At 34.3% G+C, this 13,311-nt stretch overlaps 1 protein-coding gene across 2 annotated transcripts in view; it reads left to right on the top strand.

Annotated features, from left to right (window-relative positions):
• The window catches only part of LRRC7 (leucine rich repeat containing 7), a 468,702-nt gene that overhangs the window by 410,328 nt on the left and 45,063 nt on the right, over positions 1–13,311 (top strand). The window lies entirely within an intron of this gene.

Below are 13,311 nucleotides of genomic sequence, written 5' to 3'. Positions count from 1 at the left end.
AATAATTTTTCCAGTACTATCCTACACCCTGTCCTACCCACTCCTGACTCCAATTTAGCTCTACAGTACAGATTTTGAATGTTATAAAGGACTTCAATGGATTAGGTACATTTACCAAGTCCTCTGGTGAAACCTACGGTGTGAAAGTAAACTGTTTTATTTCCCCCATCTGTCGGAAGATATCTTTTAAAAGTCCTATCTTCGGATTGTTGAATGGTGCAGAGATAAAGCTTTGCTGTGAAGATGTGAAGATAACTATAAAGAACAGTTAGAAGGGAAATGTTTCTGACATGCTTCAAGTTACTGATAAATGCCATGTAGCGAAAACAATTGCATTCTTCAAACCTACCTAAAATTAGGGTTTGCTTTTCCATTGTAGAATCTGTTTTAGTTCCTTAGGACTGGAAAACTGAATGGGATTGCATCTATTGAGCTATATTAATCTTAGAAAGTAAAACATTTAGATCTTTATACACTATTAAAATTACTTTCTCTTATTTTATTATTCAGATAGATAGGCTACATTCCTACTGACTTTTCTAACTTTTAATATGGTCTATAAAAGCTTCATTTTATTATTACTTATCAAAGTTTTACGTATCTCCTCACCTGACTTTCTAAACATATCAAAATTAACTTCATTCTCCAGATTTTACCTTTATATTGTTAAGAGCCATTTATCATTTGGATTCCAGGGGCTTTAAACATCTCCTCTATTTCTTAATATCCTTCTTGAAGCCTAGATTACGTACTAATCATTCTCAGAATCATAGGTACTTTTTAAAGATAATTTTCTCCCTCTCCTGCCTTAATCTAGGTCAAGTGTTGAATTTAAGCTATTATAAACCAGACAGGTGCCTTTAATCAGATAATGATATGGGGTTTTTAATTCTCCAGATACTCTTAAAAGTTAATATAATTTTAAATTATGCTTTACCAAAGGCATCTTAGGAGGTTAAAAAAAAATGTTCATAGATATTACTTGCCCACAAGTATCATAACTCAAGCCAGTTCTCTGATTTAGTTATTCTTATTAAAAGCTACATGGTTTTTTCCTCCCAGAATCAATGCATTTGAAAATCCACTGAGATTAATGCTATCTGTTCTCACCTACATTGAAAAGTAGGTTTAGTGTTAGCATGCAGTTATTCTGAACACCCCAAATTTAAAGGCTATTTTAATACTATTTCTGAAAAATATGTAAATTATATAAAGTTTGACTAGTAAGAGAATTACTAAGTTTTAAAGTTTACACATGTATTGAGTTTAGAACATTATGATTATTTCAGAAAAATGTATTTATAGTAGCTCTCAAATGTTTTCATTCCCAGCTTGATAACATCAAGTGCCTTTCAAACTGAGAGATAAAATTGAAACATTCAATTGAATGCTTAAACCTGTCTGAACTATAACTCAGAATTGTAGAACTGCCTATATGTTAAGGAAGGGACTTAAATATAACACCTTTTGGTGTCCCAGTTTTTTCTGCCTTGGTTTCAGGCTGAAATGGTTTTGAATGTATTGTACATTTCAAAATAGCTAGAAGTGAGGATTTGGAATGTTCTTGACATAGAGAAATGATAAGTCCTCATGGTGATGAATATCCTAAACACCTTGACTTGATTACACATTCTGTGCATGTGACAAAATATCACATGCACCCCATGAATATATATACAAATATCATTATGTTTCAATAAAAAAGATTTTGGAGTGAAAGAAAGCCTAAAGGCATTTAAACAAACAGTTCTGGTCCCCAAACTATGCTACCTCTCATCCCGTTATAAATCTTGAGTCAGTTTCTTAAAGCTGTTTTCGCAGTTGGCCAGCTCATATTGGCACATTGCCATGTGCTCCTCTTCCCAATCACACCTTCAGTGACATCATATTAATAGGTTGAAGTTGTGGGAAAAATTATACCAGGAACATCAGCAAACACTGCGAATTAGGGCACTCCCCCAACCCCAACCAGTTGTTTATTAAATATTTTCCAGCACACTACTGACTACTACCCTGATTTCTTTCATCTTTTTCTTTCTCTAACCTCTCCACTTCTTCATTTAGCTTAGTGTTCAAGATACTAGGACTAGGTCTCAGAATTTGGAGTTCTAATTTCATGTTTACGTTTATTAACCACTTGTCCACTTGTCCTTGGCCAAGTTATTAACTCTTCCTGAGAGTCAGTTTCTCTCCTGATAAAATGAGAGCATTGCTACCCACTAACAACATTCAAAAAGAATTTGTGAGAGTCAGATAATAAACTTCTACACACACACACACACACACACACACACACACACTCTGTAAGCTTGGCACTGAGGGTATAGAAACAGAAAACAGAAGAAATAGAATATTTTAAGAATTCAAATATTTGAAGAAACTTAATGATTATCAGTCCCAACCTCCTTCATCTAAAGATAGAAAGACAAACCAAAAAACATTAAAAGAGGCTGAAAGATTATATATTTCACTCTCATAATGAAACTATTTCATGTGTTTTTTACTTTCCTAAGTTATATTTCTTTTGAAAATTCAGACCTTTTTAGTAAGTATATGTGGCTGTGTGTTTTAAAAGAAGACTTTTATTCCAAATTTAACAAGGAAAAAAATGGAGAAAAACATTTAAAACATGTAAAGACTTTATGGAGCTTCACATGAAAATTATAGAGTGGTGATTTAAGTGTAAAGAGCAGTGATGTAACATAAAATTTCTAATGTACATTTGGGGCATATAAATCAAAACATTCTATTTTAATAAGACATTTCTAGTGGTGCTATAAAAGAGCCATAAAGAGAAAAGCAAAGTTCAATTTAAATTATCTAACAACAGTGGTAAATTTGGCCAGGTACAATATGGAAAAACCTAAATTATTCAACATTTTTAAGAGCAAGAAGACACAATAAATGTGGTGCAAAGAAAGTCTACTCAGTATAATAAAACACAATAATTTCTGTTAAAGTAAACCTTGGAAACTTTAGTTAAACAGTAGTCACTTATTGAAATGCTACAGGTAAAACAAAATCTGATTACAGTGAATACACATTTTTTGATTCAGGGAAAGGAAATCTGAATGAAAATAGCAAAGAAAGGGACAGCAGTTACCATATATTAAGCACCTGCTATGTGTTTTACACTCTTATTTCTCACACACAGGTATGGCAGCAGAGGCTTGTGACCTATAGAGTTGCATAAGGTCCTGCACTTAAAAGGGCCCCACGTTTGGATTAATGCCCTGCTGTCACCATCTTGTAATTCTTAATAATTTTTGATCAAGGAGCCCACGTTTTCATTTTGCATCAGGTCCAACTAATTATATAACTGGGCCTGCTTACATATACTATTTTATTTAATCCTCATAATAATCTTATTTTCTTTTTACAAGTGAAGAAACCAAGGCAGAGAGAAAATAATTTATGGAAAGTGTAATTGGCCAGCTGGAATTTTAAGTCAGGTTTTTTCTGACCCAAATCTGAGTCCTGTGTCCTAATCTTACTGTAAAATTCACCACATGATCTCAATGCCCTCTCTGTCAAATGATATTAATTAAAGCTGCCTGAACTATAACTCAGAATTAGAGAACTGCCTTATGGAGTGTTCAAGTGAACTCATGAATAATTCCAATTGCTTAGAAAAGAAAAAGCTACTAAACAAATGGAAATTTTATTATTAATGAAAACGTACTTCTGTATCCCTTAATGTCACCCAAAGAACTAGTGTATTTTTAACCTGATTAAAATAAGTTCCATGTGGAAATGAACATATATAATCAATGCCAAAACTGACGACATTGAAAGAATTAGAATGAGTGTCATTTGTTATGTAAGCGGAGTATTGAACTTTGTTTAGCCATAAAAAAGCATTTAGTACGCTTTGAGGCTCCCCTTCAGTGATAAAACCATCTAAACTTTCAAACCAGCCATCACAATAAAACGGACAAAATATTCAAGAACTCTAGAAACCTAAACTTCTAGTTTAATGCACTTATTTTCATGTTTATTTTTCAGAAATAACAAGTATCAAGTCTGTTCTCAACTCTAGGTTTAAATTAAATATATGGAAGTTATATTTCAACTATAAAATGTTACCAGATTCAATGTGTTAATTTCTGTAAACTATAAATCTGACTTCAAATAATATCTGCAGCAAAAACCATATGCATGTCACCTGAAGTTCATTTTCAAGGGATTTTACTTGAAAAGGAGATTTTAATGCATAAACCATTTAGATTACTTACAAACATAATAGAGGGTAAGAGTCAGAGTTGTATTAAGTAGTGAACTGAATAAAACAGCCAGAAAGTGAAGGTTTGACTTCTATTCCACATGGAAAACTCTTCATCAGAATATTCATCCTATTAGATCTTTCCTTTATGTCCCAGCGGAACTGAAGAAGCTTAAAGATCCCATCCACCTTATCCTCCCCTTCACAGTATGGTAATGCTTTATATAAGTTATTCTTAACCACAGCTGCAGAATCTGTTGAGGGGCTTTAAAAAATCCTGATGTCTTGCTCTCATCCCCAAATACACTGATTTTAGTAGTCTGCATGTGACCTGGGCAGTGAGACTTTTGAAAATTCCCCAAGGTGATTCTATTGTGTAGCCAAGGTTGAGGAGCACTGCTTTAGATATTCTGTAGCTCAACAATTTATCAGCTGAATAATATATTACAATATCACTATTTAAAAGCATACATAAGTTGCCCATAAACTGTTGGATATTTTTAAAAGAAACTAACATCAGCTTTGTTTTTCCCTTTTGCAAACGTGTAATACAAGACAGAGTATATTTAAATAAGTAGATAATATAGATGCCAAAGCGGAAATAAGAAGGACAAACATCAGCATGATGCTTCAAACCTTTCAAAACCCTTTTATATATTCACTGATTTAATTGATAATGCTGTGATATAGGTAGAGTCGTTTCCATTTTATAGACTACAAAACTGAGACTAAGAGAAGTTAATGTCTTGCCTGTGGTCACACAATTTAGAAGCTGGGCTGGGATGAGAACCGAGTCCCATGAGTCTACCACATTACATGCTGCAGCCTGCTGCACTATAGCCAAGCACACAAGTCAAGAGTAAATTCACATTGGAAGAGTGAAACGATGGAAAAATACACCCTTCATTCCATGTCTGCCCTGGACAAGAGGACCTCCCTAACATATCAAAATGGCAGGAGCCCAACCAACCTAACACATCAGGATAGCAGGAGCTCCACGGCTGTCTCCTGCCAGTGCCTGCAAGTATACATGTGAACTAAAGTTTGCGCCTGAAAGAGAACTTGTAAGCTCACATTAGAATCAGCCTCAGAAAGTTATAAAAAATGATATGCATCCATCATATTTAAGGGAAAAAAGTTCCAAAACGTACTCACAAGGAGATGCTGTAGTCTATCCTGGAAGAAATCATTTTAATACTTAATATTATGTGGAATACATAAAACAGCTGAGAGACAGGATTTCAGACATTTCTTTAGATTAGATGCTGTGGTCAGCTGCCCAAAGAGCACTCAAGAGTTCCAGGTGAGGACTTCATTTATTGTGTGCAGATGAAGAAAACTACATTCTGCTGAGTGATGTAAGAAGAAACATTTGGAGAGATTTGTTTTATTTAAATTATAAATTTTTTAATTAAAAGGGAATAGTTCAATAAAGGTGTTGTAAAATAGGTGTTAATGTGGTTTTAATCTATGTTATTTACTCAAATTATTTCAGGGACATCCTATACCTTATCCTGTGCCAGTTAAAGAATTGCTATTTGTGAATATTTCCCCCATAGAATTTTATTCTCCAGTCATCAAAATAATGCTTCAGCTCTGAATTCGTAATTCATAGTTTGAAACAGAGAATGTGTAACTCAACATCAGAAAGTCTGTCAATCGACTTTATAAATTGTGTGCAGTCACATGGTAGAATGCAGTAAACATTGCAGTGGGAATAAAAAGATTTATTTCAATGTTGCACTAAATACATATTATCTTATTGGTTTCCTTAAGTCCAAAATGAAGGAAATGAAATGACTAATCTTTAAAATTTATTTCCAGACTAAAACTGCATTTGAGTTTCTGTTTCCTAGATACATACAGAATCAGCTAATTTTTTCTGAAAGACCTAGAAAATGCTACATCAGGGGATTTTATTAGTCAATCTTGATACCAGTACATCTTCTTTTTTTTTTTTGAGACAGTGCCTCTGTCACCCAGGCTGGTGTGCAGTGAGGCAATCTCACCACAGCCTCCACCTCCTGGATTCAAGCAATTCTCCTGCCTCAGCCTCCTGAGTAGCTGGGATTACAGCATGCTCCACCACACCCAGCTAATTTTGGTATTTTTAGTAGAGATGGAGTTTCGCCATGTTGGCCAGGCTGGTCTCGAACTCCTGGGCTCAAGTGATCCACCCATGCCAGCCTCCCAAATTGCTGGGATTATCGGCGTGAGCCATCGCACGCAGCTGACCAGTACATCTTTTTGAAAGATTTAACTAGGAATTTCAGCTGGATTTGAATCTTTCATTCACAACAGAAAAAGATTTGAAAATAGAAGAATTTGTATTTCAAAAAATATTAATTATCCTTGAATATTAACATGTATACATTTTTATAATCACTGTTTCCTTTTTGAGCCTATTTCATGGGCTTATTAGAAATTTTGGAAAATGCAGAGAAGTTTTATGTGTATTTTGTTTGGCTAAGTAATGCACATAATGTAAGTCAAAATGAAAAGTTATAATAGCTTATTACTGCATAGCACTCTTTATCATAAAACTGCTGTTATATAATAACCCATAAAACAAGGAGCTAAAAGTAGCAGTAACTTTAATTTCAAGCTTAATTTACATACCATGAAGCATTCTTTCTGCTTCTGTCAAGTCTTACAGTCAAATCTCCATCCTCATCTCATTTGACCTCTCAGCCATGTGGTTTGACCTTTTTCTTGAAACATTTTCTTCACTTGGCTGCCGTAATTCTATTGATTTTCCTCTTACTACACCAGCCATTATTTCCTGGTTTCTTTGTCAATTCCTCTTCTGTCCTTGACCTCTAAATGTTGGAGTGATCCAGTGCTTGGGACTTGACTCTTGTCTATCCATACTCTTCCCTGAATTCAGTTCTGGGCTGAGTGACTCCAAAATTTGTATCCCCAGCCTTGTTCTCTCTCCTTTACTCCAGATGTTTATATGCAATTAGCTACTTGTTGACATCTCATCCTGGATGTCTGATGAGTTTCTTAAACTTAGCATGGTTTTAAAAAACCGCTTCCTGCTGCTAACTCTACCAAACCTACTTCCCTCCTAGACTTCCCCATTTGAGTTAATGGCCTATCACCCTTTTGATATGACCAAACATCCTTGATTCCCCTTCCTCACAGCCTACACTCAATCCACAGCAATTTTATCAAGATATGCCTTGAACCTACCACTTCTCACCACCCGCACAGCTACCATCTTAGTTGGCCGTAACCTCACTCCTGACTACTTCAAATGGCTCCATATTGCTTTCTCTTCTTCCAGTTTACCTCCCTTTTGTCTATTATCCACTACTAAAGTGATCCTTTTTAAAAAACATAAATTATATTACACCATTCTTCCTCTTAAAACACTCTAGTGGCTTTCAAAATTTCTGAATAAATTGTAAATACTTACTATGGCATAGTGTCCCTGCAGATCTGGCCCCACCTTCCTCTCCTTCTATTCTTCCCTTAGCTCTGTCATGATGACCTTGTTTTTTAACGGCTTTATTGATATAATTTATATACAATAAATTTCACCTGCTTAAAGTGTATAATTTATCGTTATCATTACATTTGTACAGTTGTGTAACTATCACTATAATCTAACTTTACAACATTTTCATCATTCAAAAAGAAACTTTGCATCCTTGAGCAGTCACTTTCCATACTCCCTCCAGCCCTAGACAACCACTCATCTACTTTCTGTCTCTATATATTTGCCTATTCTGTACAATTAATATGAATGGGATCATACAATACATGTATTTTTGTGATTTGTGATTTGCTCCTTTCACTTAGCATAAGGAACTGAATGTAGCATGTATCAGTATTTCATTGTTTGTCATTGCTAAATGATACTCCATTGTATGGATATACCACATTTTGCTTATGCATTTATCAGTTGATGGTTGATGAACATTTGGGTTGTTTCTACTTTTTGGCTATTAAGAATAATGCTGCTCTGAACATTAATGTACAAATTTGTGTGGAGATACATGTTTTCGTTTTTCTTGGGTAGAGACATAGAGGTGAAATTGCTGAGTCATATGGTAATTATATTTAGCATTTTGAGGAACTGCCAAATTCTTTTCTAAAAGTAGTTACAACATATTAATTCTGAACAGCAATGAATGTGGGTTCCACTTTTTCCACATCCTTACCAATACTTATTATTGTTTGTCTTTTGTATTATAGCCATCCTGTTCATTAGTATCTCATTGTCATTTTAATTTACCTGTCTCTAATCACTAATGATATTGGGTATATTTTCATATACTTTTTGAATGTTTATATATCTTCTTTGGAGAAATGTCTTTAAAAAATATTTTGCCTATTTTTACATTTGGATGTCTTTTTATTATTGGATTGTAAAAGTTATCTATATATTCTGGATATACAACCTAATCAGATAAATCATTTGCAAATATTTTCTCTCATTCTGTGGGTTTTCTTTTCACTTTTTGATTGTCTTCTTTGAAGCACAAAAGGTTTTAGGTTTTATGAAGTCCAACATATCAATCTCTTATATCATCTTTGGTTTCATATTTAAGAATCATTGCCTAATCTAAGGTGATGAACTTTACTCCTTTTGTATTTTCATCAAAGAGTTTTATAATCTAGGTCTTATGTTTCAGCCTCTGGTCTACTTTACGTAACTTTTATGTATGGTGTGAGATATGAGTACAGATTTATTCTTCTGCACGTGGGTATCTTGTCCCAGCACCATTTGTTGAAAGACTTTTCTTTTTCCCAGTGAATTACCTTCAACCCTTTGTCAAAATCATCTGACTATAAATGTTAGGATTTATTTCTGGGCTCTTATTCTATTAAATTGATCTATATGTTCATCCTTATGTCATCTTGTTGTTTCTTGACTTTGTAAAGACCAATCCATCTTCAGGGCATTTACAATTGCTATCCCCTTTGCTTGGGATAGTGTTTCATTTTTCTTATTGTTCATTGTTTGATCTTTGACATCATTCACATTTCTGCTCAAATGTGACATACTCAGAGAGGGCTTTTTTACCTACTCTATCGAAAATAGCTCTTTCCTGAGGCAAGAATAAGCTTAAAATAAATAAACAAGTAGAACAACTCCTGACTCCGTTTCACTTACTCTCTACTACCTTTCCTGCTGTTTTCCACAGCTCATCCCACTATCTGAAATTACTTATTTGTTGTTTATGTTTGCTACCTATCTTCCTCATTAGAATGTAAGTTCTTTGAGGTCAAGGATGTTTTTATCTGCCTGGTACTTAGTAGGGAATCAATAAATATTTGTGGAATAAAGTCATAAATCATTATTTCTGCAACAGTTTTTATTGTCAAAGCTACGACAGTTTTCCAGAGTAGTTTATTTCAAAGTCATTGACAATTGAGGCACTCTTTGAATAACTGACATTCTTTCTTTCTAAAACTCTTTATGTATTTTAACAAGGAGTCATCATATCCTTTTTATTGAGAAAAGCAGGGAGAATTTTAGCCTTTATTCTTTATTTATTTATTTACTTATTTATTTATTTATTTATTTACTTATTTATTTTAGTGAGAGGGCTCACCCAGGCTGGAATGCAGTGGCACAATCATAGCTCACAGCAGCATCAAACTCCTGGTCTCAAGTGATCCTCCTGCCTCAGCCTCCTGAGTATCTAGGACTACAGGTGTGCACCACCATGCCAAGCTAATTTTTGTAACAATCCATTTTATCAAAAAAGCCCTTCCAAAATAAGACCCAGTATTGTAATTAGAGTAAGATTAACACAGACTGGAAGTATCAAGTAAAGTAGAATTACGGAAGCAGACTCTGAAAGACCATTGATTGCACTACTACTGCATGTGTTTTCAGCCAAAACATTCATTCTTTAAAACCAGTCTCTTAAAAGAAAACTGAGGCTGGCATGGTGGCTCACAACTATAATCCAAGCTCTTTGGAAGGCTGAGGTGGGAGAATTACTTGAGCACAGGAGTTCAAGACCTCATCTCTACAAAGAAAATTTTAAAATTAGCCGAGCATGGTGACACGTAACTGTAGTCCCAGCTGCTCCAAAGATTGAGATGTGAGGATCACTTGAACGTGGGAGGCAGAGGCTGCAGTGAGCCAAAATTATGCCACCACATTCCAACCTGAGAAACAGCAAGACCCTATCTCAAAAAAATAAAAAATAAATAAAAAGAAAATTAAAATACTGGTTCTCATTAAATAAGCTATTTATTAGCTTCCTAGACCTAATCTTTTACTAGAACACTGCATTTCCTCTTTGCTGATCCTCTTTACTTTCAGACTGTTTCTTGGATGTAAGGTATTCTGTCCTCTTACATTTTATGGCTTCTTTGGGCCTTAGCAGGCAGGTGCAACTACTTATATGTGAGAGGAATACTCTCTCTGACATGCTTTATGAGACCCACTGGTCACAATACAACGTATTAGGCATATCTTACCATGCCCAAGAGCAGTCTAGCTTCAGATCAGAATTTATGTTTGTCACATTTATAAAACTCCACTGTCATCTTTATTATTTCTATTAATAAAAAGTATATTAAGGCAGTTCTTCATACAGTTGGCACATGTAAAATTTGTCTCTCTTAGATTTTTAGTGCCTTCAAGATTTACAATAATATAAAATAGATATAGTCACTACCTTGAAAGAGAACAACTGGAAACTACTCTCAGCAATTTACTTTGTAAATTAAACCTGTTATATTTGTTTCCTTTGAGTTTTATAGTGGCCTGGAGAAAGCCAGAAGTGCATTTACCTTCTACATATTATGTTGTGGCAATATGAAATATTCACACTAGAAAGATACAACCTCAATTTTAAATAATGTAATTGGAAATGCATGAAAACATGGAAAAACACAAAAGAAAAATGATTTCATCATATTGGTTGCTTTCTTCTCATTTTCTAATTAATAAATAATAACAAAGAGATCAACTAGCATACTGAATAAAGCTAAAATATTTCAGCTACATCAGGCTATTGTAAGTTTATATTCATAAACTATTCATAAACTATGATCAACATAAAAATACAAAGTATTATAAACTGTAAATTCTAGTACCTATGATAACTAGTTTTAACAAATCTAGCTGAATTGAAGGAAAAGTTATAATTAAACATCTTTAAAATAAGGGACAGTACTTATAGTTTTACCCATAATTTAGAAACTATTCATTAATGACTACATAAAGATCACATTAGTGCATAGGTTTTCATCCAAGTTTTTCATCTTGTATTGCAAGTGAACTATCTAATAGTTAAACATTATATTTACTATTATGAAATATGACAATGAATTAAGTATAGGATTATTAAAGAGACAAACCTAATTTATCCAGGTTCCAGTGACAGTATGTGCTAATTAAGTCAGAAATAGGACTCAGTTTGCCTTGAACTAAGAGGTAGGGATTGAAGATAGCTTCACAATCAAAATGTAAAGAGTGTTCTGGACATTTACATTTGCCATAAGCAAATTAATAGGCTAAGCAAGAATGCTGGGGGTAAAAATGTGCTACTTAAGAAGCAAATGTTTACAATCATGTTTAAGAACTTTTCCAGTATGTAGTTACGTAAATACAAAATATATGCCAAAGTATGTCATCTTATTTTTTTCTTAACTCTTTATTAATCTTTTGCCTGCTAACCTTTGGTAACACTTGGTTCACCTAATACTTACTCTGTACTTAAAAGTTGCAAAAGAGCTGGGCACAGTGGCTCACACCTGTGATCCCAGTGCTTTGGGAGGCCAAGGTGGGAGAATCACTTGAGGACAGGAGTTCGAGACTAGCCTGGGCAACACAGCAAGACTCTATTTCTAGAAAAAGAAGCAAACTAAAATTATTCAGGCATGGTGGCATACACCTGTAAGTCTCAGCTAGTTGGGAGGCTGAGGCAGGAGGATCCTTTGAGCCCAGGAGTTCAAGGCTGCAGTGAACTGATTGCAACACTGCACTACAGCCTGGGTGACAGAGTAAGACCTTGTCACTAAAATAAATAAAGAAATAATACATAATAAAGTTACAAAGTGTTTTTTCTTTATGTAACCAATGTATACTGCCTCTTGGTCCAAAATCTTTCAATTATCTGGGATCACTCTGTCCCACTTTACCTGGAGAACTAACATTTTTACCATAGCCCACACACACATCTCCTGCTCAGGGTCTCCAGGAATTCTTAGGTTTGTTAGAGTTTCTCTAGGTCATCCCTGGCACTGATGTCATTTCTGCTGAGTTCTTAATCTACACTCTTTTTATTAACTTCTGTTATTGCTATCATTTTTACTACAGCCTTATCCCAAGGCAGACCCTACTCCTAATGCCGTCATTCCCCCATACTACTATAAAGCAAAAGACTTTCATGTTTAATAGACTTTTATTGATGATTTGTGATGTTGGGGAGGGAATATAACACAGAACATTAGAATGTTTGCCCTTGTGTTGCATATTGGCCATTCTCTTTCCCTAGCAATGTCTCCATAATTGTTGACTTCTTTCTTTAACTAGACCTCATCACACTGTTCTCCTCTTTCTTCTAAGGTTCCTAACTCCTACTTCAGGAGCTCCTGCTAGACCTGAAGCTTTCCACTGAGCATTTCATTTTTCCATTTTTTCACCCTCACACAAGCTGTAGCTACTTTCTCAAACTAAAAGATCTAATATTCCTAAACGAAGAATTATCTAACAAGGAGATGAATTGTTCTACTCCACTACAAAGCAGGCACGATTTATTTAAATAGCAGTATTTTCTCTCACTCTACATTTTAAAATTTTGTTTCACTTATTCAGACAGTCCTTTCTAATCAACCTGAATACATGTGCATTTCTGGTCTATAGCTAAGATAATGCATAGTATTTTAAGTGTTTATAAGACTTTTAATTTTTAAAAATGGCTAATCAAAATTTAGTCCTGTACGTGGTAACAAATAAGTACTTGCTAATATATTCTTGCCCAGGTAATTTCAAGCTAGTTTTCATCATAACTGATGCATATAGAAGCATTAAATCTTTTGTCAAAGTTTATATTGTCTTTTGTGTATCAAGTCAACATAGGCTAACCCTAAGAAATCAAGTGAAATGTGAATAT

The sequence above is a fragment of the Rhinopithecus roxellana genome, chromosome 12 (assembly GCF_007565055.1).
Source record: "Rhinopithecus roxellana isolate Shanxi Qingling chromosome 12, ASM756505v1, whole genome shotgun sequence".
Taxonomy (NCBI): Eukaryota; Metazoa; Chordata; class Mammalia; order Primates; family Cercopithecidae; genus Rhinopithecus; species Rhinopithecus roxellana.
Note: the sequence above shows the minus strand (reverse complement) of the source record. Positions and strands in the feature narration are given on the sequence as shown.